Here is a 14,881-nt window from a genome sequence, read left to right as displayed (position 1 = left end):
GTCTTATAAAATCAGGTAACAAGCTTTGCTGTCTAACCAATCTTATGTTACCCATAGCTGAATGGCCAGTTTGGGTATCGCAAATGAAAAATGTAGCAAGGGAAATGGCAAACAAAAGCAAAAGAACATCTTCAATAAATACTAGCTGTCACTGTGGTTGCAGTTATTACTATTACAGGAGAATATATAGTGAAAATAAATACTTCCCACACTTCTGCATCCTATTGTCTAGTGACAAAAACTTCTTAATGGTGTCTTATGTATCCTTATGTCAGCTTTGAGAACACAGAAAAAAAATGCCATATATGCTATTTTTCAATTCCAAGATATTTCCTAGTAGATATGTTGGTGCCCATGGTGGCTTGCCAAGCCAATTGGAAATTACCTCTAATCCCCAATAGTGTTTTTCAATTAATAATCTTCCAATAACTTGGAAATATTGCCTTTCAGCAGAAAACTTTTGTTGTGTTGCTGTTCTACTAGGATTTGAACTCAGGGCCCCACACTTGCCAGGCAAGCATTCTGCCACTTAAGCCACACTCCCATTTTTTTTTTTTTTTTGCTTTAGTTATTTTTTTTAGGTAGAGTCTAACATTTTTTGCCTGGGGTCAACTTTGGACTGCTTTGATCCTCCTACCTATGCCTCCTGCATAGCTGGGATTACAGGCATACAGGACCACACCTGGTACGTTTGGTTTTTCAAAATGTTCCTTTTAAATGCAAAAAAAAAAAATGTGCTTACAAATGTCAAGTAGCCAGCCTAGACGACCCTACTGCACATTCAGGTTCTCCTAGCTCCTAGGAAGCTGGGTCTGACCTCTCTAATGAGGAATTTTTGCTGGAATTGAATTTTACAGTGTCTACAGAGACACAGTGGTAGTTACTATGTGGGACTGTGGCAATGACCATGTACTATTCCCTGTAGTAACCAAATGAGGTACATAAATTCAACCAAAGTTCAGGGGAATCAGGAGGAAATTCCTTAGCAGGGCTGAAAGAAAAGAGGCCAGCCGTTAGCTAAAGTGTCCAGAAACGTCGAGCAATCAGGGAGCACTTTTGACAGCTGCACAGGCTCCAAGAAAGTGAGGCTGCACTTTACAGCTCGTTTTTCCTCTTAGATTTGTATTTACCACTCTCTTCTCTTAGAAACATGGCCCACCAGAGTGTGAAATGCTTGTACACAGAAAGGACGTGATTACAAATACCCTGGGAGTTCAAACCTGTCCAGAAACTTCCTGTTTCTAAAACGTGGTTTGGTAAAAATGCTTTTTTCTTTCTTTCTTATAGCAATGTGATATCATGTGATATTGGAGTGACTTCAATGGTTTTTATTCCGGCTCCAGTTTACAATCATACAAGAAACTTTGGGGTTTTTTGTTTTGTTTTTGTTTTTGTTTTGTGTGCCAATCCCAAAGCCCTACACCAGCCTACCAATTAAATAAGAATCTCTGGGAGGGAGGTCAGGCATATATTCGTAGGTAGGTATTTGTGCGTGTGCATATGAACTTTTCTGAGTTTCCTAACTGAGTCTGGGGGGTGAAAAATCTGCCAAACTAGGACCAGAGTTGAATCCTTCCCCTGCAAACTGTATGGCCATTGACACATTATTTCCTCCTCATGCCTCATTTCCTAGTCTGTAGACGAAGAGTACAATAGTATTACAGATGAAATGGTATGTAAGGAAATGAGTCGCAAACTTAGTAGGTCACATCAGGTGTGTCCCTCTTCACTACATACCCCTGCAGTGTGTGATTTGCCCAGGCAGAAAGAACCAGTGCATGCAGCTGAAGCCTGAGGAAGTTCACCAGGAAGAGAAGGTGCCACTTTCTCTTATCTTGCCTGTCAAGTGAGCTTGTGAATTCCTGAAAGAAGGAAAGTGTCCTGAAATAGCACTCGACAGGAGTCCATTAAAAGGATTCATGTTGAGGCAGATGAAGTCCTCTATCTCCTCTCCCTACCGGCACACACAGAAGATGATGAAACAGCAACCACACCCTGCTGTGGACATTGACTGACCCGTCACAAATGTCTTCAGGCGATAGACAACAATGCTGTTGACCCCTTAGGTGAAGCTACAGAAAAACAAGAGGGACCTGTGTCCACCTGGCACCAACTGCGACAGGCCAGTCTCTAGGTAGTAAGAGTGAACGAACACCTGTCTCCATCAGTCTCTAGGATCTGTGGGAGCTGAGGACTGAAATTTTGTAACAATACCTGCCATGTACTGAGCTATTTCCAAATATCAAGCAGATGTGTATTCAACCCCATTTGATAGTCCTAACATTTAAGGGAGATACTGCTGTTCTCCACTGTGATGGGGAGATACTGAGGGCTTAGTAAAATGAATAACTTGCCCAAGTTCAAAATTAGGAGGGTGGCCCAAATTTGTACCCAAGATGAATCAGCCCCCGAGGATATTTTTATAAATGAAGAGAGATTTTTCACAGAAGAAAAATAAAGGAACTGAAAGTCAACACCTATACCATCCTAACCATCTATATCAGCTCTTATGGAGTTTTCTGAACCATAGTCAGGAATAAATCTACTTGGGAAGCAGCAGGGGTCTACCATTCTTGCTATGGATTTTTTTTTAACCAACCTATAAAAGTCAGTGATTCACAATTTTATTTAAAACATGAAAGTAAAGCTAACCCATGTGTACCAGCCTTATCTCCCTAATGCAAATGTAAGTCCCAAGGAATGGAATTAGGCATAATACTTGCATTGTCCCATACATCCAATCCAAAATATGGGTCACACGTCACGGGTTCAAGGCCTGGGTAAAATCCTGCTGTAGACTTGGCCTTCTCTCATCATTTTTATTCATATGGAAGGAATCAAATTGTAATGAGCATTACAAGTGGACTAGAAGGGGAAAAGAAGGCACGAAATGTCAGCCGGGCCCCGAGAAGGCAGAGTGGCCCTCTAGCCTCTGAGCTGTGGCAATGGTGGAAATGTGTAGCGGGTCCATGTCCAAACGTCCAGCATTATCACCACACTGAGCAGCCGCCTGGCAGACCCTCCACCTTCTTTTCGCTGCCTCTGAGATTCCTCTTTGAAGTTAAGTCAGTTCTACCACTGAGAAAGGGGAAGAAGAAGAAGCAGGCTATGGTCCAGCAATGGGGACACAGGTGCAATGACTGCATTGGACACTTCCACTGCAGAAGCCATTGAAAGCATGTAGTCAAGTCTCCCAGTTTCACAAACAAGTGAACTAAGACTGCAAGTCAACAATGGATGTGTTTATCACTTGCCTAGTAAGCACAAAGCCTTGAGTTCAAACCCCAGTATCACAAAAAAGAGAGAGAGAAAAAAAAAAAACTGATGTGTTCATGGTCACGCAATCAATTTGTGCTGGACTAGAATCTGAGCCCTGGTTCTTGGCTCTTGGTCCTCAGCATTTTGCTTTCCCTAGTCTGCCTCTGTGCAAAGTGAGTTAAAGAAAGACCTTTAGACTGGCATGCAGAGCTGGAAGGAGCCAAGGGGCTGCAGAGGATCCAGGTGGTGAGGGCAAAGTGGATGAGGAGGCCACACGCAAGCTTGCCAAGGAAGCTGGGTCCTGCAGGGGTCATGACTTCCTTTTCAGGAAAGTCAGGTCAAGGACTATTCAGCTGGCAACTGGAATTTAAGAAGAGGTGGCTTTATTAACTGTTTTACCAAGAATGTGGTAAGCTATCCAACCATAGTCAAATAAATTTAAGAATCCAAATTTCTAGAAACTGGAGTCCTTCTATTCCTGTATAACCAAACCAAGAGTGAAAATAATGGTTTTCAAACTCTAGCCTTCTCAGAGTAATCAGGAAAGGATATTTATGATGTCAACACACATAATTAGTTTTCTTTACCACCAAATAGCAAGAAAAGAGAGATAAATGAATCATGTGAAAATGTGCAGTTAATAACCTTATAGATCTGAAAAACACAAGAGCCCCAAAAATTATTTGGAAGAAAAGAAAGGTTTCTTTCCTTTACTTTCAAATACTTGTATGTTTCCATGATGGAATTTTTCCCAATTTATATCTATTTTGGGTTGTCCCAGAATAGCCGTCTTGATAACCTGTGCCCATCTTAAATGAGTCTTTCTCTGGCAAATTCTGTGCACATATTTCTTGAGCTAGTTCATGGTGAACACTCTTCTCTCTTGAGCAATGGGCAGATAGTAGACCCTCAGCTTCCTGACTGGGGTCTTTTTCTCAGGAGTGTGACATCCTGCTCATCAACCAGAGTCCTTCTGATGAGCTGGGACTAAAGTCACCTGAAAACCAAGCATCTGGCCATGAGTTGGCTGGTGGGAGCTGCTGAGATTGTGACTCATGGCTGCTATTTTAGAGGGGCATCATGGAACATCCAAGATAACTCCGTTGTCAGTACCTGCCTGGTCTTGAAAGATCTTGGCCAGCCTTATGTTCTGTTTTTCCGGCAAGCTCAGCTTTCATAAATGATCTTGTGATTTTGTTTATCTTCTGGCGCCACAGCTGTCAAACTCTGCAGCATAAATCCATTCATTTTGCAAAATCTACAACACACCCAGTGAAGTTGGCGTTGACCCTGAATCAATCTATCACATGTGAACTTTATGCCTTGGCATCCAGTTATAGGGCACTTACCCAAACTGAATCCCTTGGAATCTGTTCAGAAATATCCAAGGAAAAGTCTCCTTGTACAGTGGTCATAAATACCATAAAGTGGTATTGCCCTTAGCCCACTCAGTCCATTTCTGCCAGAGTCTTAAAGTGGTAGCTTGACTTTCTTTCAAATGGTGTTCTCCAACCACAGGGATGTTCTTTGGGAGCACTAAATCTGGAATCAGAGAAGGTGGTTCTTTTAGCTAATGGAATTTTCTTAACTGCAAGAGAAGGCAGATTATTTTGGATTGGAGACAAAACTCTTTAAATAGTAGACTTTCAGTTTCTGTAAATATTTTTACTTAATGTTCTTTATTTGGGGGGTGGTATGAGGGTTTGAACTCAGGGCCTTGTGCTTGCTAGGCAGATGCTCTACCACTTAAACCATGCCCCCAGCCCTTTTTGGCTTTAGTTATTTTTTTGAATGATGTTTGCCCAGGGCAAACATCAAACTGTGATCATCCTACCTATGCCTCCTGTATAGCTGGGATTACAGGTGTGGTACCACCACACTTGATTATTTGTTGATATGGAGTCTCATTGACTTTTTGCCTGGGCTGACCTCAAACTGTGATCCTCCCAATCTCTACTTCCTGAATAGCTGGGATTACAGGTGTATGTCACTACCTGGCTTGTTTATGTTCACTTTTGATAGACAGTTTTGTGTGTTTCAAGTTTAAGCCATAATAAATTATCATCTTTGTGTTTTCCTTATATCAATAGTAGGCACTTATTATGTACAAGTCCTTTTTTTTTCCTTTTTCTTTTATTATTCATATGTGCATACAAGGCTTGGTTCATTTCTCCCCCCTGCCCCCACCCCCTCCCTTACCACCCACTCCGCCCCCTCCCTCTCCCCCCCCAATACCCAGCAGAAACTATTTTGCCCTTATTTCTAATTTTGTTGTAGAGAGAGTATAAGCAATAACAGGAAGGGACAAGGGATTTTGCTGGTTGAGATAAGGATAGCTATACAGGGCATTGACTCACATTGATTTCCTGTGTGTGGGTGTTACCTTCTAGGTTAATTCTTTTTGATCTAACCTTTTCTCTAGTACCTGTTCCCCTTTTCCTATTGGCCTCAGTTGCTTTTAAGGTATCTGCTTTAGTTTCTCTGCGTTAAGGGCAACAAATGCTAGCTAGTTTTCTAGGTGTCTTACCTATCCTCACCCCTCCCTTGTGTGCTCTCTCTTTTATCATGTACTCAAAGTCCAATCCCCTTGTTGTGTTTACCCTTGATCTAATGTCCACATATGAGGGAGAACATACTATTTTTGGTCTTTTGGGCCAGGCTAACCTCACTCAGAATGATGTTCTCCAATTCCATCCATTTACCAGCTAATGATAACATTTCATTCTTCTTCATGGCTGCATAGAATTCCATTGTGTATAGATACCACATTTTCTTAATCCATTCATCAGTAGTGGGGCATCTTGGCGGTTTCCATAACTTGGCTATTGTGAATAGTGCCGCAATAAACATGGGTGTGCAGGTGCCTCTGGAGTAACCTGTGTCACAGTCTTTTGGGTATATCCCCAGGAGTGGTATTGCTGGATCAAATGGTAGATCAATGTCTAGCTTTTTAAGTAGCCTCCAAATTTTTTTCCAGAGTGGTTGTACTAGTCTACATTCCCACCAACAGTGTAAGAGGGTTCCTTTTTCCCCGCATCCTCGCCAACACCTGTTGTTCGTGGTGTTGCTGATGATGGCTATTCTAACAGGGGTGAGGTGGAATCTTAGCGTGGTTTTAATTTGCATTTCCTTTATTGCTAGAGATGGTGAGCATTTTTTCATGTGTTTTTCGGCCATTTGAATTTCTTCTTTCGAGAAAGTTCTGTTTAGTTCACTTGCCCATTTCTTTATTGGTTCATTAGTTTTGGGAGAATTTAGTTTTTTAAGTTCCCTATATATTCTGGTTATCAGTCCTTTGTCTGATGTATAGTTGGCAAATATTTTCTCCCACTCTGTGGGTGTTCTCTTCAGTTTAGAGACCATTTCTTTTGATGAACAGAAGCTTTTTAGCTTTATGAGGTCCCATTTATCTATGCTATCTCTTACTTGCTGTGCTGCTGGGGTTTCATTGAGAAAGTTCTTACCTATACCTACTAACTCCAGAGTATTTCCTACTCTTTCCTGTATCAACTTAAGAGTTTGGGGTCTGATATTAAGATCCTTGATCCATTTTGAGTTAATCTTGGTATAGGGTGATATACATGGATCTAGTTTCAGTTTTTTGCAGACTGCTAACCAGTTTTCCCAGCAGTTTTTGTTGAAGAGGCTGCTATTTCTCCATCGTATATTTTTAGCTCCTTTGTCAAAGATAAGTTGGTTATAGTTGTGTGGCTTCATATCTGGGTTCTCTATTCTGTTCCTCTGGTCTTCATGTCTGTTTTTGTGTCAGTACCATGCTGTTTTTATTGTTATTGCTTTGTAATATAGTTTGAAGTCAGGTATTGTGATACCTCCTGCATTGTTCTTTTGACTGAGTATTGCCTTGGCTATTCGTGGCCTCTTGTGTTTCCATATAAATTCAACAGTAGATTTTTCAATCTCTTTAATGAATGTCATTGGAATTTTGATGGGAATTGCATTAAACATGTAGATTACTTTTGGGAGTATCGACATTTTTACTATGTTGATTCTACCAATCCATGAGCATGGGAGATCTCTCCACTTCCTATAGTCTTCCTCAATCTCTTTCTTCAGAAGTGTATAGTTTTCCTTGTAGAGGTCTTTCACATCTTTTGTTAGGTTTTCACCTAGGTATTTGATTTTTTTTAAGGCTATTGTAAATGGAATTTGTACAAGTCCTTTTGCTTAGAGTTTTGGGTTAAACTCTGACTCTTTCTAGGCAGTTGCTCTGTCTTTAATGTTTTGTCCTTCAAAGGGAGGGGGAGAGGGACTGTGGGAAGCTGTGACCTAAAGAGATCATTGTCAAAGCAGAACTGTAAACTTATAGTAGCTGAATTCCCCTAGCAGAATATCATATGCTTATATTGTCGTATTTTGAATCTAGTAAACATTTCCCCATTTCACCTCAGCATTAGCGGGTTTTGCAGATAAAGCAGTCCTTCCTTCAGTTACCCAAGTCTATTCTCATTCAAGTGCCAAGTGTGCCTTTGCAAAGTAGCTGCACATTCACAGTTTGAACCCATCGGCTTTACAGACTTCCCTCTTTCATCAGGTACTCCAGGGTGTGCTCTTTCCTCTGACTGACATTTTGAGTATCAAAGATTCATTTTTGTGACCTGGCCATATCATTGATACTAAGCTTCTCTGTGTTCTCTGAAAATGTTTTCGTTGCCTCTTTACCTCACATAGAAATAAATGTCATAGGTTTTGTAGTCTTATTTAAACCACCACTGACTAGACGGTGCCTTTTATTGCTCATTCAATTCTTGCAAGGCTGTACTCCACCCTTCTCCAACTAGATTAGGTGATAAGCCCCTTCCCAGCAAGAAGACATGGTTGCTCCTATTTGAACAGTTGGGCTCTAGCTCTAAGCCCAGATGTAATTATTCTGATAGTCAAAATGCCAGTTAAACAAAGTGTTTTTCAGGTTTAGACTACCCTGTCCTTTTCAAATAGCACCTGTCTAAGTCTCAAATCTGAAACTTCCAGAAACATCTGTTCAAATAAGTGATTAAGGACACCTAGAATATTATTAGAGTTGGGAGGAGCCAACTCTTATGGATGAGGACTCTAGAGTCTTTCACTGAATAAAATCTCAGCGATAGTGTTTGGAAATAGCTCTTCACCTTTGCTGAACTTTACTCCTTGGGCAAAAAATGTGGGTGTGAAAAAGATTCCTCAGAGGAGTTTTGAGACTTCGATGGATCACGGCAATCATAAAGAAAACTCATACTCTAAGGTTCTCAGTGTGAGATGTTATTAGGCGTGTTATTCCATCACCATGACCAAATTTCTGAGAAAATAAGTCTAAAGGAGGAAAGGTTTATTTTTGGCTCATGATTTCAGAGGCTTTGGACCATGAATGCTTAGCCTGGTGGCTTTGGGCCTACAGTGAGGCAGTCCATCATGGTGGAAGCCTGTGGTAGAGGAGAGCTGTTCACCTCATGGTGGCCAGGAAGATGAAAGAGAGGGAGGGAGGGAGAGAGAGAGAGAGAGAGAGAGAGAGAGAGAGAGAGAGAGAGAGAGAAAGAGAAAGGGGCTGGAACAAAATATAACCTTCAAGGGCCCAGCCCCCACAGTGGGCCACTAGGCCCTACCTTCTAAAGTTTCCATAACCTTCCAACAGCCTTTGAAGCTATGAATCCATAAATGGGTTCATCCATTCATGAGGTCAGAGCCTTCATGATCCCATCACCTCCCAAAGTCTCCACTTGTGAACATTGCTATATTGGGGTTTGAACTCAGGGCTTCTCTCTTGCTGGGTAAACACTCTACCACTTGAGCCACACCTCCATCCCCCTTTCCCCTATTTTTTTTTTGAGATAAGATTTCACTTTTTTACCCAGGCTGGCCTGGAACTATGATCCTCCTGATCTCCACCACCCATGTAGCTTGCAATGGTGGGCACATATCACTGTGCCCAGCTATCGTTTGAGATGGGCTCTCATGAACTTTTTGTTTAGGCTGGCCTCTAACCACCATCCTTCCAATCTCAGCCTCCCTAGTAGCTAAGATTATAGGCATGAGCCATAGGTGCCTGGCTCATAAGGCAATTTCTGAGTCTTGATTTTAAAAATGTTGGGGTTGGGTTGTGGGGAGGAGCCAGAGGCCATCCTAAGCAACTCCCACTATGATTCTGAAACCCTGATTCTCTCTGATCCTAGACAGTCTAGCTGAAAAGCTGAAAGGTTTCTCGGGGCAGCTGAGTTTTATCTTTCTAGGGAGCAGGATAAAAGTGACAAGCACAGTCATAAGCCTGGAGCATCACTCCAATTTGTCTTCTTTCCTCAGTTACCCCTTGTTCCTCATTAAGATAATTTTTGGAGCCAGGTGTGATGGTGTATGCCTGTAATCTCAACACTCAGGGGGTTGAGGCAGAAGGATCATGACTTTGAGGCCAATCTTGGCTACAGTATAATGTATTCTAGGCTAGCCTGGGCTACCTAGTGAGACAATGTCTCAAAAGCCCAAAGTAATAATAATAATTTGGGGGGTAGACACAAAGGGAAGGAAAGAGTCTAGTGACTTAAGATGCTGATATTGTAACAAGACCAGTCTTACGTTTGCGTGATGAAGGCTGTACCCGCAAGTACAATAGAGCATGGTGTTCCAAGATAGGCAAGTGTTAAACATTTATGGATAGAGCCAGTAAGAGTCAGTCCACATGACTTTTGGGAAGGACAGAAGATCTGGCATTAGCAGAGGCAAAATATGATGTTTATATTAAGTGGAAGTTAAAAATAACTTGACTCAATTTTGCTTCAAAATCAAAGATTCTAAAGGTCTAATTTTGGTTTCAAGCTAGGCCAAATTTTGTCATTTTAATGATGCAGTTTAGGAAATGGGGAAAATGGAGTAAAAAAGGAGGTCTTTGGTTAACATAAACATAAGCAAGACTGAAGCTTGAGCATGGTTTACTATGTCAAAATCTGCCCTAAATATTTTCATTCTTGTGAGCCTGAGTGTCTGGGTGGTCCTTGCTCATCCAGCGGCCTGTGGAAAGGCACAGTCTCTCCTGTTTCTCAGGACTTCAAGCAGTCATACGTAGCCATGTTGTATGAGCAACATAATCGCCAGATAAGCCTTGGAGATACTGCAGAGTAGTTACTTTAAAACAGTCCAATTAGTTTTAGTCTCATGTTTAGCTAAACTCATGCCCCTAAAAAGGTCGTGTGAACAACTCCAAAGGACTTGGTGGAGTATTTGATAGAACCAGTTCTCAGGCGCCATCAAGCCCCAGAAGCTGAAGGTACGGTCTCTTCCTTAGCTTTAGGTGGAGCTTCTCCCACCAGGGCACAGCTACGTGGTCAGCCCAGGAGCTAACAGCATTATGGAAGGAAGTTAATGAACAGAAAACCTTACCTTGAGCTGGGCTGCAAAGAGGCACACTGGATGAGGCCAGGGATTGCCCAGTCTGCCACAGTACTAGCATCAACATCACCCTTTGTAGTGGCCTCACTTCTGGGCTCCCCTCCTGGTCCAAGACCCCAGTCCATGCCTTCTGTCTTCATCTACTTCTCCAAAGGTTTTCCTCTACCTGGGGTGTTTCACCCTTCGCTCCAGTTCTTTCGTTCTCCCAAACTTAAACCTGCTCTTTGTAAGATGAGTCATTCTTGCAAGCCTGCAGGCCTGCTCTCTCTTCTCTTGAGAAAAATAGGTGCTTTCCTCTGTAGTCCTCTTCCCCAGAAGAATTCTTTTATCCCAACCAAGGTCTGGAAGGCAGAACATCACCTGCTATCTGTTCCCACATGTCCCCTGCAGTAGGATAGGAGATAAGGTGATAAACAAGTAGAAACACAAGTTTACAAAGCAATATGGTTGTCATCAGAATGCTTAACAAAGAACAAGCATCGTCTGTTGACATGGGTTTTCAGCTTTTTTTTGGTTTTTTTGGTGGTACTGGGGTTTGAACTCAGGGCCTCACACTTGCTACGCAGGCTTAGTTTTTAAATTATATTTTGATGATGAGTTTTTCATATTTTCTATGCCCCAAGTGAAACCATTAAAGTAAATTAATACCTAAAGCAAAGAAGAGCAGTTAATAAAATAAAAAATAGATAACTCTCTTTCTATTTCTCTTGATAAAAAGTAATCACTGACTTAAATTATACCTTTTTACAAGTATCAGTAGGGAAAAAGCATTGTTTGCACCTAGCTCCCTGCTGTGAAATGATGGTCAATAAAAGTTAACCCAGCTCTTCTCATATTCAGGGAACTATGATAGACGTTGAAATGGAAAATTCAGATGTAAGTAGATATTCACATCCTAATGTCTACCTGAGAAACTAGCAGTGGTAATAAAGGTTAGCTATCTAATGCTTAACTTTAGCTAGAGAAATACAAGGGAAGCTGGCTTGTCACTTTCCTAGTGGCTATGCAAAATTTGATCAGAAGAGAATATAGACTGATCATGGTGCCTCTCCTTTCTTCTGTATGCTTCATTGATACATACTTCTAAGCAATAGTGATTTTTCTGGCATAGCCCTCTATTTCAGAACTATGAGGAATTACAAAATTATGGAATAAATATGGCCATACCAGTTCCTAGTTAGTAATCTTACCATGAGGAATTTTTGTGTGTAAGGAAGCTGTAATCACTGGGCAGTTCCAACTTTTTCACTGTCTCTTCTCTTACCTGGAGAAGATTAAGAGGTCAGGGATATTCCCGGGCTGGATTCTCTTGATCTCTTTTCTGTGCTCTCTGCGTGGCTACTTCTGGCTCCCTTATCTTCCTGGAGACTCATCTATGGACTTTTAGCACAAAACTTTTCAAGATCTTTGGGCAGATTTTCTTTCTTGGACAATTTCTCAGTTATATATATTGGACTGTGATTTGTTATGAAACCTAAAACCTTAACAAAGTTTGTGAACCACAATTCACCTCTTTATCTCTGTGTCATCATTTTCCTTGCCTTGTATTATATTCCCTAGAAATAAGGACTCCTGTCTTCCATGTTCTCAAAGATTCTGTCTCCTTTGAACATTTGTAGAACTGTCGCACTCTACCCATACCATGGGGCTTTCTATAGCTTAACTCCATAAACAGTAGATATAGCCCCAAACTGTTAGCCTGTGATTCAGGTCAACATGTGTGAGTAATGAAGTATCCTTCAGCACACCCCGGGTGACACTCAGACGGCTTAGCCTTTCCTGTGTGGCCCATATCCTGCAAAGGGTATTCCAACTCAGATACTCCAGTTATAAGTTTAGTTTCAAGTCACTTGCCTTGACCCACTACTGATACTTTAATGCATTGTCTCTGAACTCTTGCAACTCCCATCTATTCTCTGTTCCCCCCATTCTCTGTCTGTTCTTTAGACTGATGCCTACACCATCTTCCTGTGTACCTCGCTGCTTTGCAACAATATAGCTGGTTCTTCCCCAGCCACACTGTTGAGGTAACATCTGTTTTGCTTCTCTGGGTAGCCTGGGACCTGCCAGATTTTCCCTTGACCTAGCCAATGAAACTTGGAATAAGAAAAAAATTAGAGATTACGAATTTATAAAAGAAAATCTGGGCTCCCTTATTTAACACAATCAAGATCAGATAATTGGTCAGTTAATGAAAACTTAGTGGGTGCAGTAGTACTGGGCACACCAAAGAGCAAGCAGCCTTGGCAGTGAACTCTGGGAGAGGAGACAGAGCTCCTGTGCAGAGAGAATGATCATTACCAGTTAGGCGGGAGAGTTAGTTAAATGAAAGTCAGTTAATACAGCTTCTAACTGAATCTTTAGTTTCTTTATATGTCCACCAAGATTTACCTTCTATCCTAAACAAGAAAATGAAAGAAAAAGAAAAGAAAACAGAGAAGAGCTATGTTAAACAATCAAATAAACCTAGACATTCTAGGAGCAGCAAGCTTAGAGAACTGATCTTTACAGAAACTGTATTCTACTTCCTCATGACCCATAATACCTTAGGAAAATGATCAGTGACCTTGGATGAGACTTTTATGACAAATGCAGAAGATGTTAAGCACAAGAATTCAAATTCAAATCCCAAAGCAGATGAAACTCAGATAACAGAAATTATAGACTACTATTAACTCAATGATAGGAAGGCATGATTGGCCCAATTCAGAGGTAATTGCAACTTGGTATGTTATTCTCTCATGTATTTGAAATCTTGGAAGGAGCTCTTCACCCACGGTGAGGAGGTTTTGAGAAGCTAAAGCCCTTTCTGTTGTTGTTTCAACCATGCCAGCCTCAGCATGTTTAAACAGCCCTGTTGCTAGCTGGGGGCCAATGTAGTTTCACCAGCAAGTGTGGGCAAGGATTTTTTTTATGAACCAAAACAACTGCTGCCAAACCAGAAAATCAACTACTAAATCTATCTACTCTTCAAAAAAACTCATCTAGTCACACTTAGTGAATCTGTATAAAAATTCTTCTTGCCACAATCACATTAACTCCAGGGCCCTACTGAGAAAGCCTTGTTGGGTGCTCGGCTGGTAATCCAAGCATCAAGTGATCTCTCTGCTGCTCTTGCTTCCTCCACCCACAGGCCTGGCCAGTCCACAAAGCACTTCTGAAAGCACATCCAGAGGAAGCTGAGGCCTAGGAAGAAAACCTCAGCAGAGGATGATTGTCTGGGAACAATCACCAACTCTGTGGAAGACGTTATCATTAAAGGGGGTGGCTTTGGTATTTTTGTTCATTAGTAAAAAAAGATGATAAGAGAGAGGGTGGATTTAGAGATGCAGAAAGCCAAATTCATAAGTATTTGTGTGATTTTTAAGTAACTACAAAGTACATGTGAATTTCATATATAGATATACTACTTTCTTCTACTCCTAGCCTATAACTGGATTGTTTTTTCATGTGAGTGAAGACATTGCCTTCTCATTCTTTGCCCTCATGCTTCAGCTTTCACCAACACTTTACATGATGCTCTATGCAGGGCGGCTGCTTAGTTAGTGTAGTATATCAGAATGGATAAGAGCAGGGGTTGCCAGCAAATACTACCTGTGTTCAAATCCCAGCCCCTCCACTACCTTGAGCACCTCATAGCCTTGCTGTGCCTTGCATTCCTCGATTGAATGTAAATTTCTTAGAAGAAATAAGCAGTGCATAGTAAATGCTTAATCAACATTGGGAATTATTACTAACCATAACTTGTGACCCCGTGACCCACTGATTCCTAGAAGAAAAGACTGGAAGATGGAAATGGAAATGCAGATCCCACTGGGTAAAATGATATGGTATGGTATATCCTCAGAAACAAGGGTAGGTTAGATGTGGTATGCACGTACTTGCAAGCTAGCACTGTGAGGGTAGAGGGTCCTGTGGAACTGCAGGTATCATTGTGGCCAAGAAAAAATAACAACGTAGAAAACAAGAACTCTGAACTGTGGCCTAGAGCTTCCTGTAAGTTGCTATGTTACTTTAGTATAATGATTCTGTCTCTCTGGAGGTCAGTGTTTTTCTACATAAAGTGAGAACGTTGATTGAGCAGGGTGTTCAGTAGGATTTCCTGCTGTGATGAAAATGTACTAAACCTGACCACCTAACGTGAAGAACAGAGGAGCTGAATTTTTAATCAACTTGGATTTAAAGCTCCATTGCCACATATGGCCTTTTGGTTACCATATTGGATAGCATAAATAGAATATTTTTAAAGATA

At 41.3% G+C, this 14,881-nt stretch overlaps 1 long non-coding RNA gene across 4 annotated transcripts in view; it reads left to right on the top strand.

Annotated features, from left to right (window-relative positions):
- LOC141424198 (uncharacterized) overlaps positions 1–14,881 on the top strand; it is a 154,987-nt gene that overhangs the window by 125,849 nt on the left and 14,257 nt on the right. The gene's annotated exons all lie outside the window — the stretch shown is intronic.

This window comes from Castor canadensis, chromosome 6, assembly GCF_047511655.1.
Source record: "Castor canadensis chromosome 6, mCasCan1.hap1v2, whole genome shotgun sequence".
NCBI lineage: Eukaryota > Metazoa > Chordata > Mammalia > Rodentia > Castoridae > Castor > Castor canadensis.
This window is presented reverse-complemented; position numbering and strand designations above follow the sequence as displayed.